The 24,608-nt window shown below is 42.9% G+C and overlaps 1 protein-coding gene across 17 annotated transcripts in view; it reads right to left on the bottom strand.

Moving 5' to 3' along the window:
• Positions 1 to 24,608, bottom strand: part of DYNC1I1 (dynein cytoplasmic 1 intermediate chain 1) — a 495,519-nt gene that overhangs the window by 327,867 nt on the left and 143,044 nt on the right. The window contains exon 1 of one of the 17 annotated variants that reach the window (XM_028490029.1): positions 20,350 to 20,519. The exons of 14 other annotated variants lie outside the window; for them this stretch is intronic. The gene's annotated coding sequence lies outside the window, so the exon portion shown is untranslated. Of the gene's footprint in view, positions 1 to 20,092; positions 20,304 to 20,349; positions 20,520 to 24,608 lie in introns of those variants that run through there. 2 more of the 17 variants (XM_055085011.1, XM_028490030.2) reach the window with 2 other exon arrangements.

Raw genomic sequence — 24,608 nt, 5'->3', positions numbered from 1 at the left:
TTAACACTGCTATATAGTAAAGTTGTTAAAAGAGTAGGTCCTAAGAGCTCTCATCACAAGGAGAAATTTTTTTTTCTTTTCTTTTTATTGCACCTGTGAGATGATGTATGTTAACTAAACCTATTGTAATCATTTTACAATGTATGTAAATCGAACCATCATGCTGTACACCTTAAACTTATACAGTGATGTATGTCAATTATTTCTCAATAAAACAGGGGGAAAAAAAAATCCCAGAGGGGAACACTGGGCTAAGTCGTCAGGCTAAGACACCCTCCCTGCTGGGAGTGTCTGGATAGGTAATACCAACATTTACCACGTACCTCTCCCTTCTTTACACTCTCAAGGCTAACAAAGTACACGTCTGGTTTTTTTAGCTATATTAATCTATGCAAAAAGTTATAATACAGCCTTTTGCCCTGGAAAACTACCCTTTGCTTTTGAGACAACAGGTTAACAGTAAAAACAGTCTTATTTCCAGGTTCTCAGAGGATTTATTAACGTAGTGCCCTTGTCAGGTAATAATGAAAGTAACATATTCCTAATTGAGCTCTTACTATATGCCGGGCACTGCTGTAAGTCTTTTCCATGTGTCAACTCATTTAATCTTTTTATTAGTATTCCATTTGGAAGAAACAGGACTCAAACCCAGGAAGTTTGGGTTTTAGACTTCCTTAACCACCAGGAGTCAACTTTCCTTAACTGCCATTATACTGATATATAAAAGAAGAAAACAACAACAAGAAGAGCCTATGAATTTAATTTTTTCTATAATAAAGATGTCTAATTTCTATAAGCAAAGGAAATCTGCTTTTAAAGGTTAACTTTTTGACTGCTTGTTTATGACCTGTCCCTCTTTACTCCAAATCAAAGTCCCTTGAGAGCCGAGACTTTGGCTGTCTTGGTCACAGCTGTATCTCTGGTGTCTGGAACAGACTTAGGAAGCGCTCATTAAATACATTAGCCATCCTTCTGTTTCTTCCTATTTTCCATTTTATTTCTTTTCAGAGAAAAAGGGCAGGGTCATGATTTGTACAGTGAATTATATGATCAACCTATCCATAAATATTTGTTGAATGAATAAATTATCTGGAAAAAAAAAAGAGTCTGTATCAAAAAGCTTATAATATGGTAGGGTCTGAAAACACTAGCTCCACCACAAGGGAGAATGGAGCAAGTACAGGATAAAGGTTTAAAGCACAAAGGACAGCTTGCAGGAACCAAAGCACACAGTGGGCTTCAAGAAGGAGGGGCCACGAGAGCTGGATATGGAAATGTGGGTCAGATGGGACCTGGGAAGGCACTTCCTGTGGAAGGAGAGTGAGCGTGAGTGAAATGACGCAGGCAAGAAGCTGCAGCCATGTTTGGGGAATGGCAAACTGGACTGTGGTGTGTGGTCAGCTGGGCCCGAGGCAGCAGGGGTGCTACGGGAAACAAGCTGGAAAGGTGTGTGTTTGGTGCAAAACTCTCAGGTCTTAACTGACCCAGGTCAACTGTTTCTGCCCTTTGGTCCTCCCTCACTTTAGAAAAAAATTATTTACTTTTAAAATATGTAAGGGTCTTGAAAAAAAATCAAACATTTCCATGTTAAAACGAGCCAATCTATTCAAATGTGTTAAGTACTGCAAACAACGAGAATTAACACTTGCCTTGCGCATCACACCTTTGCTGTATATAATGAAAAAGTGAGAAATTAAGCGCTCAAAATAGGTACCTTAGCATTTGTAATACATTCTTTGCATAAGATAAGCATTCAGGGTGGGAACTCTATTCCCCAAGTAAACTCGTAGTTTTCTGTTCTTCACACTACAAAAGGAATACGGTAGTTGGGTATTCTGGCAAATGCCTTTGAATGGACATATTTATCTAGCCTCCGCCGGCAGGATGGCTCAGACTTGGAACATCATCAGGGTACATCAAGAGATTACGGAAAGAACAAATAAATGAACAAATGAAAGACTGAGCCCTCAAATGCATGCTGATGTGGCCAATTTGTGCGAGCATTTTTTGTTTGTTTGTTTCTTTTTAATGGTTGTCACAAGCTGTTAAATTTTCTTCAACCTGGCCTGACACTGCTATAGCATTCCCAATGTCTGGCAGGAGTTTAAGGAATATTTGTTAAATGAAGGAATGAATGAACAAATGTTACAATTTGAACAGTTATGTGGGAAAGGAAGTAGACAGAGATTGTCATATTTATTCTTCCAGCCTGGCACCTGCCCTCTTATTTATGCAGGCCCCAAGGGAATGGCAGAACCTGGCCAGAGATGAGAGTGATGCGAGGCTCTATCTAGTATACAAAAATCAGAGCTTCTTAAATTTGGAGAAAAAATAATGTAGAGCTTACCAGAGGAATCTCTGGTCTGACCTCTCATTGGTGCAATAATCCCGTCACAGAAAATCTGCACTGGACGTGGCACGTTTGAATTCTCCTGGGCATTGGGAACTCACGACCTTATAGGCAGCCCAGTTCTTTTTTGAACAGCTTGACTCAATCAACAGTTCTCTCCATTATGCTGATATGAACTCTCCTTTGGGGCTGCAATAGACAGGTGTCCTCATACCTACTTAACCAAAGACAGGGTCCCCACGTCCATCCCTTCACCTGCTTACAGCCCAGAAGCTCTCAGCAGCACCACCTCAAATTCATCCACTTTGTATTCAAGGAGTAGTGGGGGAAGAGGAGAGCCACAACAGAAGAGAGAGAGAGGGTGTGCACTGGCCAAAATGAGCCACACGGTCTCCCGCCCATCACACCCAGCCTCTAGCTCATCAAGCTTTTACCTGTGGTGCTGGCCCCAAGCACACGGACCTTTTAACTTTCTGGACTCACACAAGCCGAAGGCCTCCAGGATTTAGCCACAGTGGATCTGTATCACATTCGCATTTAATGTAACATGACTTTGGCGCGGTGGAGGTAATCATGGGGCGGGGGGAGTTTGGAAATGTGTCCTCGGCAGACCTGAATTCCAAGATCAGAATAGAGGTCAACTTCTCTCAAGCTGTTTCCAGTGGGTAGAACAGGAGAGCATCTTTCCTTCGTCAATATATGTCATCTGGTGAAGAGAAATGGGTGTGTTTCTTGTACTTGAATAAGACCTGTTGTCTTTGTTGGTGAACTTATAAGTGCAGGAGTCACGTCTCTGTTTATGAGGAAACAACCACTCTCTGCTCTGCAATTCAGAGAAAACACTGTCATAACCCATGTGCAAGTAAGTGCTCAATAGCAGCTCTTAGAAAAGAGGCTGAGTTAGAGGACCTCAGGGCTGAAAGGACCGTCAAGGTCAGCTGGTACCTCTTCCTCTCTCATCATGCTGTGACCCATGGAGGGTGACTTTCGTTAAAGTTCATTTGAATAGAGAATTAAAATAGGCACATGAGACTAATTAATTAAAAAATCACATGAACATAGTAGCCCCAAACAGAAAACAAGGCAAATATCCATCAATAGGAGAATGGATAAACAAAATGTGGTATGTTCATACAATGGACTACTACCCAGAAATAAAAAGAACAAATTACTGATTAAAAAAAAAAGAATAGAGGCCAACTTGATACTCTTACAGGTCTCTGGACTAAGGTTGCCTCACAGGCCAGGAAAATGCTAACTGACCATCTGGCCCTTACAACGTACTCACCCTGATCTATCGAGCACAGAAAGAAATGCCCAACGTGATCCGGACTCAGGAAGGTAAGACTTCCAGAATCCTAGGAATTATCAAGCACACATTCATTCTGGGCCCAGACACTCAACAAGTGACACATTTCAGGAAGTCAGTGTATGTACTAAACACCAAAATGATCCAGGGGGAAATATTTAAACCCTATAAGAAATGTAAAATTAAGTAGGATTTATTCTTTCCAATCTCACCACAACACTAGAAAGTGGGCACCATTATTATCAGTCCTGCTGCACAGATGAAGAAAATGAGGAACAGGGAGGCAAAGTAACTTGTCAAGGTCCCGTAGCTAGTAAGTAGTGACACCGGGATTTGAACCTTGGCCCCAGAGGTCATGCTCTCGTACTACCTCTTAATCACTGTTACAATTAGTTTAGGATCAAATCAGGCCCAAGAACAAAAGAGGAAGAATGACGATAACACATTATACTAATGGTTTTGCCTGGTTAACACTGATGTCTGGTCAGCCTACACATTCAAAGAAGTGATTATTCACTTAATTATTAACAACTTCCCTTGTTTGAACCTCCATTACACTTTGTTATACTTCTATTAGGTATTTATCACATTTTACCTTATACAATAACCATGTGATAGATGTGATAACATAAAACCCTATGTTACGGATATTAAACTTTCTTATTTTTCTCTGATTAGACATCAGCCCCTTAGGTCTATACCTTGCTCATCTTCATGTGCCTATGAAGCACCAAGTCTGGCTCATGGTTGCCACTCCCTAAATACTAAAGAATGTTCCGGACTAGAATTGAAAAACTACTGAAGATAAATTTCACCCCTACACATATTTATTTTATTCGTTATCATAAAATGTAGACTTGTAAGCCCACTGATTCCAGGACCCTGTTATCTCTCACAACGCTGAAACCATTCAAATGCACTTTATATTCTAAATGGGCATTCTTACAGGTGCTACTAAAGTTGGGTGTTGAAACTATCTCAGTGAGCTCCCTAGGGATGTGGTCAGCAGCACGAGTAGGCAGAACTCAGGCAAGCCCCTCCCTTCCAGTCATTTGGATTAATTACAAACATTCCTATTCCCCTCCTCCAGGACCATGCTTAACAACCCCTTTGCAGTCAAGGACAGCCATCTGATCTGCTTTGGCTAATGAAATGTGAGGGACTAGGGCACACTTATCAAGATGAAACCTCTCTCAGCATAAGTCTCTGAGTGAACATGGTCACCAGGGCCCCTTACTGACCCACACTAGACATGTAACACGAGTGAGAAAAATCTTTCATCGTGCTACTCTGCTCAGGTTTGGGAGTTGTTTTTTATTGAATCGTGACGCAGCCTAACCCTATCAGTACACTCCCATGGCCCCAACACACTCCAATGATCCAGCATTCTGGTTACTTTTCTCCTTTCTTGATTTGGTGTTGGCAGCTTCCAGTACCCTCCCTTTACCACCCCCCACCCAAGCCTGCTGTGGACTGCCCTCTGAAAAGGGTGTCACAAAGACTCCGTCCTTGACCAAGCCCTAGACAGGTTCCTCCGCGTGGTTTTCAACTAGGCCCAGTCTGTGGGCATGTTCTCAAGAGCCCAGTTTTAGCAAGAGTCCTGAGAAGTCAGTTTAGCCAGAATCCCCCACCCGCGATATCTGAACACCAGCACCTGATTGATATCTGATTGGATTCCTCACACCCCACCACCTCCCAAGTGATAGCTGATCACCTTGGCCTGCCTTTATCAAGAATCCTATTAGGTTCGTTGAGCCTGAATCCCTGCCCTTACCCCTGATGTTTCCTCTTAATAATTTTCCATCCACTGATCCCCACCCGGCTACTTGGCGATAAATTCCCACCTGTCCTTTTATTCAGAGTTGAGCACAATCTTTCTCCCCGTTGCAAAACCCCATTGCAGTGGTCCTGATATCTATCACGATACAGAGTCCCCCTGAATAAAGCCTGCCTTACCATTTCTTTAACAAGTATTAGGAATAAATTTTTCTTTAACAGGTGTAAAGACTAGGAAAGCACTAAGTGTCATTATTAAACATATGGTTGTCAGAACACGTGTCCCGGTTAAAGTAACTTTCATTCTGAATTTTCCCCAAAGAGTTTACAAAATATTCTTTTCCTCTTGCTGCCCAGATCTACCTTCCCAGTGTTTAGGAAGGCAATGGTGGGGCTGACATTGTCAAGGGGTGTTAAAACAAAGAGACAACAAGCCCCAAATTGAGTCACCTGTGCTAAGTCTATGTCACCAAACCAAAACTTGATACCTAACTTAATTAAAGTTTCAATCCCTCCCAGGAGCAGAATCTTAAACTAGTCAATCTGGAATTACCTGATCGGCACTAGTGAGGTAAATGGGATGCAGCCTGATGCATGAATCGTTGAATAAAGCCGATAAGATCTTCAAAATTTACTCAGTTGAATTTTGTTTTTTAACAGACTTGGTGGCGGCAGTGAGTTTCAAAAGAAACTTTTCACAGCTTCAGGGATGGTGAGTTTCAAAAGAAACTTTTCACAGCTTCAGGGATGATGAGAAACACAGGCGTGGTACCCACAAACCCTTTGAGTTCTCTTGTTTCTCATCATCTCTGAGGGCTGTAAGTTCCTCTCAGTTCTCAGCTCTGCTGTCTTTGTGCAGAGGTCCCAATCTAACTGACTTTCCAGCCCAGGGATTAGCCGGTCACCTTCAGCTGGCAGACAGTTCCATCTGGAACCCAAGTCCCTATCCTTGTTTTGAAGTCGGCCACAGATTCATTTTTTGTTTGCATTGTTTGAATAACAGACCAATCATCGCGGGCAAGGAAGACTCTAGGAATGGCTATTAGAAGATCAGCTGCATTTTGCAAGCTTTTTCTGCTCCGTAAGGGGACCGTGATGAAGATCAAGGATCTCGAATATCATCAGTAGGGTTACGCCATCCTGCTTCTTGCATACAATTTTGGGCTTCACCAGGCCCTACCGGCATGTGCACGAGCTGATAAAGATCTGGCAGCCCCAGATCATAGGCTCCAATGAGGACTCTAAATACTTCAGAAAACTTTTGGGCATCCTCCGTGGGTTTAGGAAATTCTTTAATTATGGTCCTTAGCTTGGTCTTTGTCCGAGGAGTGAAAGATACCTGGGGAGGATCTCCTGCAGCCTTGGATGGGTGGTTTATTTTAAAAGGTGACTGTCCAGGGTGGAAAGGCAGTTTAAATAGAGAATTAGAGAGCATGAGTACTCAGGTAAAGGTGGATAGAGGGAGAAGTAGGGGTTACGTGTCTTACTGTCTTTTAGGTACCTCTTGCATCTTTATTAATTTTTAATTAGCCTTTTGCAAGGACTAATAAGACCGTAAACAAAAGTCTGCCAAACTATTAGCCTTTACAACTACAATAGTTCCAAGGCCAGAGACCTAAAATAATACCTGGGCCTCCCAAACTGCACCCTCCAAGAGGGTTCGTCATCAAAACATTGGCCTAGGGATCCATGTCTCAATTGTAATCAACTGGGGTACTGGAAAAAAGATTGCTCTCATTGATCCTGTAAAAATTCTTCAACATCAACTTAAATTCTCTCATATCTTCCCCCAGAGGGGAGCCCTCATATGGGCCCCTCCAAGAGTTGACAGGACTCCGACAGATTCTCTGGTAAACTGCCACCAGTAATTCCTTTACATAGCCAAGGGGAAATTAAAATTTAATGGGAAACCTTGCCAAATTGTGATAGACACCAGAGCTACACTCTCTACTTTAAACCCCAGAGGACAACAAATGCCTTGGAGTGAAAAAGAAGTTTCCACAGTGGGTATCTAATAAAATTCTATCTCAATCAGTACAAATGACTCTGGGACCTTTCACTGAAAAACATTCCTTTTTGCTATGTGATACAGCTGTAGTCAATCTATTAGGTAGCAGTCTCCTTTCTAAATTAAAAGGGCTAGGGCTTCCCTGGTGGCGCAGTGGCTGAGAGTCCGCCTGCCGATGCAGGGGACGTGGGTTCGTGCCCCGGTCCGGGAAGATCCCACGTGCCGCGGAGCGGCTAGGCCCGTGAGCCATGGCCGCTGAGCCTGCGCGTCCGGAGCCTGTGCTCCGCAAAGGGAGAGGCCACAACAGTGAGAGGCCGGTGTACCACAAAAATAATAATAAATTAATTAATTAAAAAGGCTAATAAATTTTGCTTCTAATGGAGACCTCATCTTAGAATGTCCTGACCAAACGGAACCTGATCTTTTATGTTCTGTACAATCTGTCCTTGATACAGAAGAGGAAGAATTCCAGCAAAAGACCTCTAACTTAATCGAGGTGCCTGAAAATCTGTGGGCTACCTCAAACACTGACACTGGGAGAATAAGAAGTGCAGAGCCTATAAAAATTTGGAGAAACATAACTAAACCTCTTCCTAAACTGCCTCAATATCCATTAAAACCTAAGACCACACAAGGCTTCATACCAATAATAGAAGACCAATTCACACAGGGGCTAACCATTCCCTGTACCAGCCCCTGTAACACCTGGTCTTATCAGTCCCAAAACCTAATGGGTGGGGATGGCGATTTGTCCAGGACTTGAGAGCTATTAACAAGATTCCCCGTGTTCCAGTTGTTCCATTCCCCAAAATCCTTTGTCTCAAGTTCCATCAGACTCAAGATGGTTCACCGTTGTGGGGCTTTGTCTTCTTGGGCATCCCTGGGGACCCCAACAGCCACTATCTATGCATCTTTACTTGGAACAATCAACAATATACCTGGACAGGCATGCCTCAAGGGTTCATTGAGGCCCCTTCTGATTTTTCCCAAGTGCTCCACCAAAATTTATGTACCCTCCGGGTTCCTAGGAAATCGACCCTTCTACTGTAAGAATATAGATGACCTTTTGCTATATTCAGTTATCAAAGAGGCATCCATAAAGAATTCCACTTATTCGCTACAACAGTTAGCTAAAAAAGGACATAAAGTTTCCAAGGAAAAATTACAATTATCTCTAGACACTACTCATTACCTAGGTCATAATCTAAGCGCTGAAGGAATCCAGCTGTCTCCAAAAAGAATTAAGCTAATCCAAGAATTCCCTAGGCCAACACCTAAGCGACAACTTTGTGGATTCCTAGGCCTGGCTGGTTATTGCAGACTATGGGTTCCTAATTTTTCTCTCGTGGCTTTCCTGCTCTATGAACTCACTACAAACTCAGTCCTTGAACCAGTTCCTGGGGAAGATAAACATGAGCAGGTCTTTATCAAACTAAAACAAGTGCTGCAAGAACCGCCTGCCCCAGGGCCACCCAACTTCAAAACCTTTTCCCTTATTTGTACATGAACGAGATAACCAACCCCTGGAGAATGCTCACACAAGAACATGGTAAGCATAGGCCTAGTGCTTATTACAGCACACAATTTCATGCAGTTGCTCGTACCTATCCCAACTGCCTTAAGGCTGTAGCTGCAGAGTTAGCAGAAGCCTCAGCAGATTTAACCCTAGGAAATGACATTTATTTACAAACTCCACATATTGTCCAAGGTCTTCTTAATTCTGAATTGACTCAACATTTCTCTGCAAACACACTAACCTCCTATGAGATCCTTCTGCTTTCACCACCTAAACTGCCTCTAAACATTATAAGGTCCTTAATCCTGCTACGTTACTACCCCGCCTGAAGAAGGCGAGCCCCAAGACCTCGAGGTAATAACATCCCATTTCGTGATACCACGTCCTGTCAACGAGAAGCCATCGCAATGAGAAGCCCGCACGATGCAATGAAGAGTAGCCCCAGTTCACCACAACGAGGGAAAGCCTGCGCACAGCAACGAAGACGCAACGCAGCCAAAATAAATAAATTAATAAATTAAAAAAAAAAAAAAGAGCCCTTGTTCCAGACTTTTGCCACCCCGATGTCCTTGCAACAGGCAACAGCCTGCTTCTGAGTCAGAGAAATCATGACGGGCAAACAATGGTTGTAAATTCAATGACCGGTCAGGGCTACAGGAAACCCAGATGGTGCCTGGCTCTTCCTGACTCCCTGGCAAACCCCATTTTTTGGTTTTTGCATTCCTTCACCCACCATGGTGCAATTAAGATGACTGAAATCATGAATAAACACTGGCGGAGGGCCTTCCATAAAATTATAAAAACAGTTTACCACCAATGTCTGACCTGTCAGGTCCATAATCCTGAAAAAACTATGTCTGTTCCCAGAGGCCACAAACCTCCTCCCTCTGGACCCTTTGAACACCTGCAGCTGGACTTCATTCAACTGCCACTTAGCATGAGTTATCAATATGTTCTTCTTATCGTATGTATGTTTTCTGGATGGATTGAAGCCTTCCCCTGCTGCAAGGCCGATGCCTTCATGGTGGCAAAGAAACTGTTAGAAACCGTGTTTCCCACGTGAGGTGTACCTTCCACAATCTTCAGCAACTGAGGTAACCAGTTCACTGGGCAAATCATATAAGCTTTAACAAAACCTTGTAAACTTCTTGAAATCGTCACTGTCCCTGTAACGCTCAATCAACAGGCAAGGTTGAGAGAAGTAATGGATCCTCAAATTCAAAACCTCCAAACTTGCTCAAATTGTTAGAGTCCCTTGGCCTAAGGTATTGACTCTGGTTTTGCTGACTATTCGCAGTACCCCTTTTGGGAAACATAAACTTACTGCACATGAGATAGTCACCAGCAGATCAGTGTCTACTGTGTACAAATTTTCTGTTGATCCCTCGTTATTTCACATTAACATGACCAGCTATTGTAAGTCTTTAATGTCTTATGCTGAAGCTTATCACCAACAGATTAAAAAAAGCTCTCCCAGATCCCAATTCAAAGGATCCTGTTGGCCACAGTGTGGAGCCTGGTGACTGGGTATTCAGGAAACATCATCAGAAGAAGACAGCTCTTGAACTCAGTTGGAAGGGATCTTACCAAGTGCTCCTGACTGCTGACACCACTGCAAAACTAAAAGGCTTCTGAACCCTGGGTACATGTGTCAAAGCTTAAGAAGGCTCCACCTGATATCTGGTCCTGTACAAACACTGGAGACCTGCAAATCAAATTGACTAGGAAGAGAAGTAGCCAACATCAAGATAGACTGCTTCTACCAAACACCAGATCAAGACTTCATACTTTAAACATAAACCCCTTTCTTCTTCCCTCTTTGCTTCACTCTGGCATTGGCCTGGCTAGATAACGCCATCATCTGTTATCTTCCAGGACATTGTGAAGGGGGATAATCTTTCAGACTGTTGCATTTGTCATCAAAATCTCTGATCTGTCCATGATGCTAGAGACCCCCTAGTCCTCCCTGTGACCAACTATTCTTCTCTTCCCAACGTCACCACAAAATATAATTGACTCCCCTTAGAAGGCACTTACAGAGTCCAACTTTTATAGCCAGTGCTTGTTTCAACTTTCTCCACTGATAACTCTACTTGACCAATTAGACACAAACACCTACACAAACTGTAGTACATTTGCACACTCACATTCTTATGATGATCTAAATCAGATCTTACCCCAATCATGAAAAGATCTCACCAGCAGCACCCATTTTTGCAAGGAATTTAGAGCAACTTTTTATTTCAGGTTAGGAGATTTACCTCCCAAATGCACTGGAAACCTAACTGACCCTTGTCTTGAATGGGTAAACGCAACAATCCCCTGGAATGAATTCATCGAGAGTGCCACATTAGCGGGAGCGGTTTGTGCCCCCTCAGGATTTACCTTTGTAGTGGTTATTATTCTCCTTGGGCCTACGAGTGTCTGGATGGCTGGCATATAACTGGGCAACGCCTCTTAGGTAACCTAACTGTGCCCCTAACTGTTCACAGACTGACACAGCTCATTGGTCACCTCCCCTGAATTTACATCACTGAGTTAGAAAAGACCTACCAGAAGGTGCTCATGATTCTGGATTTGCTTCTGTTGGCAGGTCCCTACTTCCCTGGTTCAGAGTGAGTACAAATGAAGCTATGACTAAGAATCTCTCCTTAACTCTTGAAAACATTGCAGAATCCACTTCTAAAGCAAGAGCTGCCCAAGAAAAATCCTTAGACTCTCTGGCCAAGGTTGCTCCTGATAATAGGATAGCCCTTGATTGTCTTTTAGCTGAACTAGGTGTCTGTGCTATGGTCAACACCACCTGTTGTACTCGTATTAACACTTCTGGGGAAGTTGAAACTCAGCTATAGAAGATCACTGAGCAAGTCTGTTGGCTTAAGAAAGTGACTACTTCGATGGGGTCTTTCTTGGACTTAATAGATTTTGATCAGTTGGGTCTTGAGGACCATGGCTCTGAAGTGCACTCCAGACATTGGGAATCGTCCTGTTTATAACAATCACAGTAATCTCCCTGGCACGATGTAGTCTCACAAAAGCTTTAAATGCATGCTCACAGCAGCCAACCACCAAGTAAATGATTTCTCTAAGACTGGAATTTCAGAAAAGAAGCAAAGAAAATGACCGATGTAAAAAATGTGAACTTCAAGTTGTGACCTGTGAATACCACAGAGAGGATGAGTAAAAAAAAAAAAAAAAAAAATGAGAACTTCAGAGAGGTAGCTGGGAGTGGCGCTAATGCCTTAAATTTTGATCACATCTCTCAGTAAAGCTAAGAGTCTGATCAAAAGGCAGGAATTGTTATTAAAAAAAAAAAAAGAGAGAGAGAGAGACAACAGGCCCCAAACAGAGTCACTTGTGCTAACCCATATCACCGAACTGAGTCTTAATACTTAACGTAATTACAGTTTCAACCTCTCCTGGGAGTGGAAACTTAAACGGGTGTATCCGGAATTACTGATCAGCATTAGGCAGGTAATCTGCCTCACAGACCCTGCCATCCCCTAAAGGAAGGTGACCTTGCCACAAACAATCCACTCTTTCCCTAGTAACTTCCTTGTCTTGCCCCCTTCTGCCTACAAAGGTCTTTCATTTTGTAAAGCTCTTCAGAGCTCCTTTCTATCTGCTAGATGGGGTGCTACCCAATTCATATTTTGCTGAAAAAAAAAACCAATAAGATTTTTAAAATTTACTCAGTTGAGTTTTGTTTTTTAACTGAGGTGCTGTTTCCAATACCCTCGCCCATTCCCCCAAAGCAAAGTTCTACCCAGTTTACTGAGGTAAATGGCTCTGTCTAGGCACAATGTACTTGGGAAAGGGAACATTTGAAGAGAGTATCCTTCTCCTCTCCTATAACTGTTTTGTAACCCAACTTTTCTATCTACTTTAAACTGAAATCTACAGCTTGGCCTTCAAATTTTTTAGTAATTCATATTTCTTTATTTTGAAAAACAAAGGGCTCTCAAAGGAAATGAGTACAATTCCCCCCTTTAAAGTTCATGGCAAAAGATATGAGATTTCATCCTTGCTTGATATGCCAATTACTTTTCAGCAGCATTCGAAAAATATTAAAAAGCTTAAAAGAGGAAGCAGGAAAATCTGTATTCAAAACCCCAAACCCGGCCTTTACAAAGTCCCTGGGTGGTCCATATTTGCATTGAGAGATTTAGTTTGGCATTTTAACTTAGGTAAATAGACTCTCACTTTCCTCTGAGCCTGAAAACATTCAAAGCGAGAGGATCCTCTTTCGGAGCCAGTGGTAACCTATACCTTCTGAAAGTGAACAAAGTCACACTTTTCAAGGAAACAAGCAGAGAAGTTTTCTGTTTTTCTTTCTCCCACAAAATACACACCAATTCCCACAACCCCTTGCTATTTTGATACTAATGCGGGGGATGGTGAAACAGGAGACACGCTTCATTTTAAAAGGGGACACTGTCAAAACACACATTCCCCACAGGGCCTTCTACCCTTTCAGCCACTCAAACCCAGCAACTACTAAAATCCCACAAGCTGATTCTGAGACAGAATCCCATGATTGTCCTCTCCACATGGGCTCACTATAACATTCAACAACTTGATCAACTTTTAAAGGCTTACATATGTGCACAACAGGATCTAAACTACTTTCAAAAGGAGAGGACTTCATTTCATTTCAATTACTAAAACCTCCAGCTTGTCAAACAAAGAAATGGGTACTATTTCAAGTTAGAGCGGGAAAATCCATATCCTACAAGGGAAACTGTAGGCAAAGGATATAAAATATTGTCATCATTTATTCATTAGAGCTATTTAAAATACATGTGTTACTCTTGGTTTCACTCTAGATATTAGCATAAAATAGAAATCTGACAAATGAATCAAAATTTCCCCTCCCCCTCCCAGAAAGGAACCCAAGTACTGCCCTGCTCAGAGAGTGTCAGATCAAAGCCAGATCAAAAGAATTAGACCAAGGGACTCATAAAGGAAAACACAAGACTCAAACCATCCTACCCATCACTTCTAGAATGAAAGATTATCTTCCTCAAGACTGCCCTTCCCCCAGCAGAAATGTTCAATGTGATCCTGATTCAGGAAGGCAAGGCTTCCAGAATTCTGGGCATTACCAAGCCCACGTTCATATTGGGTCCAGACGTGCAATAGCAGCTACATTTAAGGAGGTGAATGTTTTACTAAACACATTAAAATAATCCAAGGGGGAAAGAATTAAATCTTATAATAAAAGGAAAATTAAGTGGGATTTATTCTGGCTAATATTTCAAGTCAACAAAGCTCATTGAGATCTACCACGTTTAAGACCCTCTGCTGAAAGATACAAACGATGCCTCAGGGAGCCTAGTGTCTTGAATTGGAAGGAGGCAGGTACATAGCATAATTCATTTTTCAAAAGCATACCTTTGGTTCAAAGCAGGGCAAGATCACACAAGTCCCTGAGAGAAGAAGGCTAGAGAGTGATATCATGGCTGTTGAATAATAAAAAGTATCTTCCACGCATTGAGCATGTACCCCATACTGGATCCAGTACTCTCATTATCTGCAATCCTTCCAATAATTTTGCAAGCCAAGCATTGTTATCCCCATTTCACAGATGAAGAAACTGAGGCTCACACAGGCAGTCAGTGGAATATCAGGCTTTTTCTTTCCTTTCCCTTATGCTGCCTTTTAAATGTTATGCTCTTCTTATCTTGTAGAAGACCAAAGAAATGGACTTAAATTACAGCAGGGAAGATTTCAATAGAAAACCAGAACATCTAAAGCAGGGCTTCTTAACCTTGGCTGTTCTGTGCATTGTAAGCTGTCCAGCGGCACCCTGATCCTTCCCACTACAGATGCCTACAGCCACCCTCTCTCCCCAAATGTGATAACCAAAAATGTCTCCAGACATTGCCAAATGTCCCCTGGGAAGGACAATCACTCCTGGCTGAGAACCAGTGATCTAAAAACACTGGAATGGGCAGATCTCTTCCTGTAAATCACTAAACAGAAGGAAGACAACTATCCATACAGTCACCTGCCTGAGGGCAAGAGATGGGACCAGTGGCTCTGCTGTTCTTTCTGGCCCTGCCACCTTGAGCTTGAGCCACACAGACGAAGGTCATGGACCTGACTCCCGGCACTGGCCCCGCAGTGACCTGTAACACACAGCACCTGTGCTAGATAAACATGTGCTCTTCAAACTGGCATTGTGTGCCGCTGGCATCCATGAGGCTTTCTAAAGAGCATGCAGGAATGTTATTATGAGCTAATAACACCGTAATTTCGAGATCCGGAACTTCCGTCTGTAGGCTTTCCAAAAACTGACCAACCAGAGAACACACCTGTGGTTGTACGATCATTCAGGGCCTCCTTTCCCACCTCCATTACCAGGGGAAAAAAAAGGAAGCCCAAATCTTACTGTGATGCTTGACCACAAGGTATAAAAATACTCTTTTGTTGAAGAGCTTCTTCAGGTACTTTTTAAATAGAGGTTGGTATAGCACTTAGATTTTAATTTGGATTCAAAGAATGATGTCATCGTTTTATTTTTAAATGTCAAAGTTTACAATAGTCTGGAAATTACATTCATTGTGATTCTTTAAACTTACAATAAAAATGTTAGATGCCAACCTAAAATGTGTGGGGGTGAGGGAGCAGTAAACTTTTTAAAAACCTTTAGAGGTTACAGGAGAGAAAAAAGGTTGAAGCATAATGAAGCACACTGGTGTCTGTTCCCAGGCCAATCTGCTGATCAAAGGCAGTCATCCTCTACAGTGCCTGAGACTCATTTTTATTATAAAGAATGCTCTTGACTCTAACATAAATTTCTGCTTTATGTGTTTGCCACACTGATGGCATTAGCTGGTCTGCACCCAAAAATGAAACAATGGGGAAGGATCGCCGGATTGACACGAACTGAAAACTAAAGGGCATGTAGGTCATCTGGTAAACAGAGGTCCCCCCAGGATTAAGTACCAAGTTAGTGTTCCAGAGCACGACGAAGCCGCTATATCAAGTAAGCCCCAGAACACCACACAGCTTACAACTCAGCTTTGAAGTAAGTTCATTTTTGCAACGAATAAAGTCTTGCAGCTACCCCGGCAAAATCAACCAATCAACTCTCTGGGCTTGGTTGTAGACTGCTATGCATTTGCTGCTCAGCAAGATACCTGGCCACCCCTGAGAATCAAATGTGTGGGGCATGAGCACACACCTCAAAGGAAAGCAGGGCTCGCTTATCCTCTGCCACGCTGAGAAATGTCTAATTTTCTTGTTCCCCTTTGATAACACATTTAGGCTTTTCCTATCAGCGTGTGAGAGTGTTCTTGAGGAACTCTCCGTCCTGCCACAATAAAAAGCTACACTAAACAGTACTTTTTGGCGTCCCACATAGAGAAACAATGAAATATGTTGGGAAGAGAATAAACAGGCTTTCGACTCTGGCCAACCTACATTTGAAATCCAGCCCTTCTACTAACTGGCCTCATGTAGCCTTGACCGAGTGGCTTAATGTTTCCAATCATCTGATTCCTTGTTTGTCAAATGCAGATAAAAATGTCAGCCTTACAGGGATGTTGGGAAGATTCGATGAACCCTAAGTGTGAAAAGGGTAAGTGCCTAGCGAATGGCGAGCAGTGCTAGGGCTGCCTGAGGTCCTGGAGACCTCACTTGGTTGCAACATGCATTAGTATATGCTGTACCTGGACCTGGGCACTCTAGCATGTCTCTGTAGCGAAATGCCAGCAATGTCCTGATAGCCAAGAACATTTTTTCTTGGCTGGTTCTATCAGGATAGTTTGCCTTGTTTCCAGCACATTTCAGCAGAATGGCCTCTGCTCCTCCCTCTTCCTAAACAGTGCACTTGAACCAGTGGTTCTTAATCTCTTTTTAGTCACAAATACCCAGTCCTTCCCTAGAAAACTGCATTTAGCACAAATGCATAAAATTTTGCATCAATTATATCGGGTTCAATGACCACCTGAAAATGCTCATATGCCTGCCCTCCATGGTGCCTATGACTCCTGCTTAAGAAGACTCCTCTAAACAAAGACTCAGGAGATGCTTTATAAACATGTGGCTCCTCAGCTGGCACCTGGGTAATGGCATCTATGTTACAATGTAAGCTTCACGCTGAGAGTCTGGTGCCAGGCTTCCTGCAGAGAAGCAAAGGAAACAAGTCCTGGGTACCAACGAAGAGCTCCCAGTCAAGAGGACTCATTTTTTACATGGACCTGGGCAATGGTTTATAAATTTCAGAGTAATGAGAGTGGAGTTAACTTTAGTTAATTCTCAAAAGAAGTGAAGCCTAGAAGTTCATGGTCTCAGCAAAGTCCCCCAAAGAACATACTTTCTCACATTTTCTAGGGAATGTAGAAGATGCAACAGTTTCTAGTAAAAGGGATCCCTGATCAATGGAACAACTATTTACATGGTATTTGAGATCCACAAAGCATTATGGGGAATTACTAGTTTCATTAAGGAGACAGAACGAAGGCAATATCTGACTTCAAAAGAGCTATGGTCCTATGTTGGTTCTGCCATATCATCCACATCTACCAATCAACTGGCAAAAAAGTATGGCTACACTTAAGGCTTAAAAGAAATAGCAATGGCTCACAAGGAAAATGGGCAACAAACCCAAAAGACAAGCTCAGCTTTTTTGTTTCTCACAGGGGACGCTAGCTAAAATGGATGACTACTGGTTTTAGAGTCAGACCTGATTTGAATTCTACCTCTGCTGTGTATTAAGTATATCACTTAACTCAGTTTTTCATCATCTGTAAAATATGGATAATAATGTCTACTTCATAAGATTAATATAAGGACTGAAGTGAGATAACATAAGAGCCTGGTATTCAATATATGAAAATTAACCAATATAAAATGTCCTATAGAAGAGTACAGTCAGATTACCCAGGTTCAAATCCTGGCTCTACAACTTATTAGCCGAGCGATTTTCAGAAAGTTACTTGACATCCTTGCGTCTTAGTTTCCTTGCCTGTCAAATAGGATTACAAATAATATCTACCTCCTCAGATTTTTGTGAGGATTAAATAAGTTAATACATGAGAAGTAGTTTAAAGTGCAATGCCTGGTCAAGTGCTCAGTACATTTTAGTAAACGTATTGGTAATGTAATACATTCAGCAAAGGCAGTGCAATACATTTAGGAAATGTACTGAGCACTGCTAAAGTGCTCGGAATATTATTATCAACCTTTGTTTTATTTGATGGGGCAAAGTATAGGGAGAACAAGGTGATGAAAGAATATACTTAAGTTTGCAATGCATGTGTGTGACCTTTACATTTGATGCTATTAGGTGACAGAAGGAAACAACGTGACCAGAGAGGATGAGTGGCCCAGTGATGTAACTGTTGATGAAGCCTGTACACATTTGTCTGTGCTAAAGAGACGTGGCTGGGTTTAAAAACTTGGCATGTATTTTACAAGACTCGTCTACATGGTTGTTTTGAATATGAACAGAGAAGCACCCAGGCTTTATCTCCAAGAATTACTTGACTCAGCACTGGAGTCAAGGAAAAGGCTCATTTATTAAATGTAGACTCTGGAAGGAATATTTGGGGAAGTAGGAGGGGTGGGAACAAAGTTCATAGAGCCCCCTCTTAGACATGAAACATGATGAGAAATGCCTGATGACTTCTTCTTACTACCTCAGTTCATTAGAAAGTAGGGACCAGGGACCACCACTTGTGAGAACTCTGCTCCACTTTTCTGTGGGTTGAGTTTATCTTCTCTGCCCATATCCCTAGTGGTGATTATACCTAATGATATAGACCTGTAACACCAAAAAAGCTTCAGGAACTATTTCTAGTAGGAGAGGAGGAAAGGCTGGGTGTGGGGAGGGACTGACCCATCCCTCTCCTCCAGGGCACTGTGCAGAAGCTCAGCAACCCTGAGGTTCAAGAGAGAGGAAGCAGGTGCATCAGTGCCTGAGACAGGGAAGAAAAAGAGAGATATGGAAGATGTTATGGGCCAAAAATGGGGCCCAGAGCTGAACAGGCTGAAAAAAGCCTGCATTGGGCCCCCAACTATATTAATTAAACATACCAATGATGATGCTAGAAGATTTTTAAAAGAAATGGCTCTTGGAGCACTGGATCCTCAAACCTTAAGAAAGATTGGGGAGTTGGTTCCTATGAAGAGAACATTTTATGAACATTTTATGACTTAGTGGTAGCAATGTATAATTTTATTTTACTAAGAAACATAGTCAGAAGAGCAGAGTTTGGGTCCTTTTTTTCCATGCCGAAACTTGCACTGAGTGCAAATTTCAAATTTACTAATACTGATCAACATGTTCCTCTATAATTTCCACAGTGAAAATGTATACAGAGGCAGTCACCCATATCTGTGCTAATATTACCCATATGATGTCTTCTGCAGCTACCATGCCTTCCTGTTGGTTATGCTTTCTGCTAATCTGGAATATTTGGAAGCAATTTTGCACAACCCTGAACTACAATAAGTCTACAATGCCCACTTGAAAGGCATTCCAGGCAAGAAAATGGCTGGCTACTTGTTCTGCCCCTTACCTAGATGTGGGAGAGTCCAGGATAACGAATATATTCCATCTGCTGCATTTTGCTGAGCCTCTAATTTCCTAAGTAATTTCCTGTCGTGATCCTGGGTTTCTGTTCATCCTTATTACAAGTCATGAGACTCCCGCACACTCAGTTCCCATCAGGGTCGCCAGGGTCACTGACTTTATGATGACGACGCACGGATTTATAAGGCCAGAGCGATGCGGTAGTGGGAGTGGGGGAAGGAGAGGCACGCGGCCGCGAAGGTGTTTACTAAAACACATCCCCCAGCCACACTTTTTTTTGCAGCAGTGAGAGAAACTGGCACCTTCTTGCGTGAGTGTTTAATTAATGCCTTGCTGGAAGTACATTCGTTTCCTTCGACTTGGCGGGTAGCAACAGCATTTAAGAGCTTTGCAGACAGCTGAAAATGTACTCAAACAGCATCCATTCCCCTCCCTCTGCAGCCCCCCCCCCTCCCTCGGGGGCCGTCATCTGGTTGCCCTGAGGGGTGCGGATTTCACTGCCGCTAACCTTCTGCTCTGCAGGAGAAAACCGAGGCGGGGCGCACTGGGACGCCCCTCCCAGCCCACAAGGTGATGACACCACTACTCACTCTTTCTCACCTGCCCTTGCCTCCTGGCTCAGTCGGGAGAGCCGCAGCAAGGGGCTGCCGCTGCCGGTGGTGGGGGGGGGCCGCTTTCGGGCGCCGCGGAGCACGCAGGAGCCTGGGGAGGGGGCCGAGGCCAAGGTCCGGCTGCGGCTGCCGCACTACTGCCCAGCGGCTCCAGAAGCCGACAACCCGGGGGCGGGAGGGTTGAGGAGGGGCGCGGAGGCAGCGGCGCGGGGAGCGCGACCCCCGCTCGCGTTTACCTGGACGCGGTCGGCGGCGAAACTAGGCTCGAGAGCGCGGCCACGGCTCCCCGGCGGCGGCGGCGGCGGCGCTCCTGCGCTTCCCGAGGGCGGCGGGCCCGGAGCGCGCAGGATGTGCTGTCTCACGCTGCGCCGGCCGCTCGGCTCACGCTCCTCCGGGACCTACAGCACTTCCTCCCTCTCCGGAGCCTGACACTGACAGCTCCCTGCGAGCACCCAGTCTGCGGCTCGCCCCGCCCCCGGCCCACGCCCTCCACGCCCCGCGCTCCTCCCGCGGGAGGGCCCTCCGCACCCGGGATCGCGACGAGCGGGTGGCTCCGGCCCAGTGGCTGGTGGCAGCAGCGGAGCTGGGGAGGTCTATCCGTCTACCCCTGTGCCACCGGTAGGACTCGCCTAAGTGGCTGCAAACGGAAGAGCTTCAGTGTTGTGAGAGCTCCTGCCGACATGCCAACATGGAACAACTTTCACTCCCTGACAACTACTTTAGGTTATTTAAACAGAAATAGAGAAAGCTCAGATCCATCTGTTACGCACAAAGACTTACAGATTTAGCCTTAATTTTTCCCAGAGGAAAAAATATATATTCAGCTTGTCTCCACAACATTGCTTCTTAAAGTCCTAGCTTTTAAAAATCTGGATAACAAAATATCCTCCATATGCTAAGTGAAATAAGTCAGACAGAGAAACACAAAGACTGTGTGATATCACTTGTATATGGAATCTAAAAAATACGAGGAACTAGTGAATATAACAAAGGAGCAGACGCACAGATATAGAGAAGAAATTAGTGGTCAGTGGGGAGAGGGAAGGGGGAGGGGCGTTTTAGGGGTAGGTGATTAAGAGGTACTATCATGTATATTATAAAGTATCATGTATAAAATAAGCTGCAAGGATATATTGTACAACACAGGGAATATAGCCAATATTTTATAACTGTAAATGGAGTATACCTTTAAAAATTGTGAATCACTATATTGCACACCTGTAACATATAATATTGTGTAACCAAGCAGAACCGAATGGGGCCTTCCCCGGGACAGACCCCTCCCCCATATCCTCTGTTTTAGCTCCTCTGTGAAGTGCCTAGGTAACAGTATCTGATGCACATTTCCTGAGTTGTTTTACAGACGCTAAAACCCCCAGGTGGAAGACATTAACTAGTTAACTACTCAATGACCAAAAGCACGCAGCCCCCAGGCCTATTGGCGCCTAAGGACAACCTCTAAACCTAAGGTTAACCCCTGTGACACCGCCCTGTTACCTCACCATTAACCAATCAGAGAATTGTGCACAAGCTGATCAGGTACCCTGGGGCTCCCCTCCCTCACCTTGCCTTTAAAAATACTTTGCTGAAACCCAATGGGGATTTCAGGCTTTTTGAGCATTAGCTTTCCCAGACTCCTCGTATTGTGCCTTATAATAAACGCTGCCCTTTCTTTCCTTCACCACAACCGGCTGTCAGTAGGTTGGCTTTACTCTGCGCGGGCAAGCAGACCCAAGTTTGGTTCAGTAACGATTGTATATCTATACTTCAATTTTAAAAAAAAACAGCACATATGAAAAAGAAAAAAATTTTTAATAAAAATCTGGGTAACCATTCTTGGACTCCCCTAAAGCTGCCATAACAGCCAAGTTTTAAGTCCCAGAAATGGATTGGGGGATTCTAATCGATGCAGGTTTGGCACCATTTTTAGGTAAGCTTTTCATCATGTTTTTTAGATATCTGTGGGGTCATTGTACACATTAGAATGAAAGTAGAGAGCAAGGACTATATCTCATTCACTGCAGTATCCCCAATATCTACAACAATGTTTGATACATAAACGGGTGCTCAATAAATATTCATGCATTTATTTAATTGACAAGTACTACGGTATTTTCAAAATAAATATAGATCTGATTGTGAATACAATATCATACCTATCTAGAAAATGGCCTTCCTTGTTCCAATTTTGCCTTGCTGACAAATTATTGCGAGCATAAGTACGGCTAAAAAAAGAGTTAAAATGTCTTTAGTTAGAAGGAATTGAAACTATTCCAGAAGAAAAATTCTATGAAACAAATACTTGCCACTGCCATGTATTATATGTCAAAGTATACATATATTTTCCTTTTAAATTTTTCAGTAACACTATGTAACAGATACAATGCCATGCCCATAGAAAATGCATCTGAGTCTCAAAGAAGTTAACTACCTTGCCTGAATTCCACAGCTACTGAGTGATTCACCTGAGATCAGAATCCATGTCCACCTGACTTCACAGCTTATACATTCCCACTTGGTATTACTGTCTCTCCAATATGAGGGTTGATGAATGTCCACTACCTGCAAAGCATTGTGTTATGTTAGGAGTTTCAGAAGGTCCAAAACTGAGGAGAATATAATCCCTTTTCACAAGTAAGGTTAAAATCCAGTTGAAGGTGGAAAAAGAGATAAAAGTAACATATAATTAAAGACAAACCATAAGGAAATGGTCAAAGCCGAACAATGTGTTAAGAGTACTCAAATAAGAGCCCATCTGGTATGAGTGGGGGAGATTGTAGGAGGAAATTAGAATTATGAATATGGATAATATTTGAAATGGGTAGGTAAGGTTTTTAACAGTAGAAATGAAGAAGGGAGAACATTTTCAGGCATAAACAAAGCTCCAAAGAAGAGAAAGCACTATGTATACTTAGTAAATGTTGAGTGAGCCAGCTTTTTGGAGCATAACAGACTCATAGGGGAGCAGATTTGGGCCTTAAGGAATGCTGAAGAGCAGACAATGGAGTACCACCATTACAGATATTTGAGCAGGAAATGACACTTGAGAAGAGTCATCTGAGGGTATCTAAGTATAGGGGACTGGAACAAGCAAAGGCTGAAGAGACCAATTCGAAGTTCATTGTAAAAATCCAGGCCAGGATTAAGAAGGTCTAAATTTGTCAATCGTATTCATCACGAATAGCTTGAAATACATGCCTGGTACAAATTAAACCCTCAATAAAAAGCAGTTGTAATTATTTTTATTATGTACTCAGGCATAGTACAGATATTGGGTGTGGGACTGGAAATGAATAAGAAATAAATGGTCTCTATATTCCGGAGACTCAAAATCTAAAGAAAAGACACCACTGGTTTTAATACCGAGCAGACTAAGAAAAGCAGAACCATTAAAAACATTTGCCATGAGAGATCGAGAAGGAGAAAATGCATTCCAATTGGGAATGTTTGTGATCTGGAAGGTCTTGTTGAAGAGGTTCTGGGTGTTTGTGTTTAGTTAGATGCAAATTTTGACATGTGGTGATATGCACTTGAGAATGAGGTTAGAAAACAGGCACAAAAAGAGGTATAGACCTTATGTTTATTGATAGATCTTAATTTTTTAGAGCATTCTAGGTTTACCAAAAAATTGTGCAGAAAGTACAGAGTTCCCACATACCCCCAACAAATTATAAACTGGTCATTGCAACTAAGCTGTTTCACCTCTTAATCTAGCTATTGCTTCAAAGTTTGAAAGAAGGTCTTCAAGAACAGATTAAATGGCTACCAAAGAACATAATGGGCAAATTCCTAACTTGCTATAGCCATTAGGAGGTTGCTTTAGTGCCTCCAGAGAGACAGTGGTGTGGCTAAGCTCCCCAGTTCTGGAATTAGACTGTCTGGGTGTGAACTTGTCTACCACTTACTGCTTTTGTACATTTGTACACGTTACTAGACTCCTCGAAGACCCACGTCTCCTAGAAGGCAAAAAGGGGCAATGAGTTAATCCATGTGAAGCACTTGACACAGTCCCTAGCATGTAATTAAAAATGCTCAATAAATCTTAGCTATAGTTTGCTATAATTAATCCAGCCTCCATGAAAAGTACAAAAAGTAGAGCTTTGTACCCTCTAAATTCAGTGTCCAATCTTGACATAACCAGACTTGAGGTCAGACCTTAGAGTTACTCTACTAGCCTTCAAGACAGAGATTCCTTTGCCTTTGTGCACCTGTCATTCATTAGTGCTGAATACAGGCAGGATCCCTCAGCTGGCTCCTTTGTCTGACTTACTTTCCTAGGGCCCCACTTCACACAGGTTCCAACAGAACTTTTGTACACCAGATGCCCTCACATCTGCCAGAGAATCTCCTCTGGAAGTTATTCCTCAGTTAATTATATCTTGGTTGCAAGAGAGAAACTCAAAATCCACCTCAGTGGTCCAAAGGCTCTAAAAACACAGAAAAGAAATGTGAGCCATCAGAATCAGCTATTAAAAATAAAGGGGGCCCAAAGAAG

This window comes from Physeter macrocephalus, chromosome 5, assembly GCF_002837175.3.
Source record: "Physeter macrocephalus isolate SW-GA chromosome 5, ASM283717v5, whole genome shotgun sequence".
Lineage (NCBI taxonomy): Eukaryota > Metazoa > Chordata > Mammalia > Artiodactyla > Physeteridae > Physeter > Physeter macrocephalus.
This window is presented reverse-complemented; position numbering and strand designations above follow the sequence as displayed.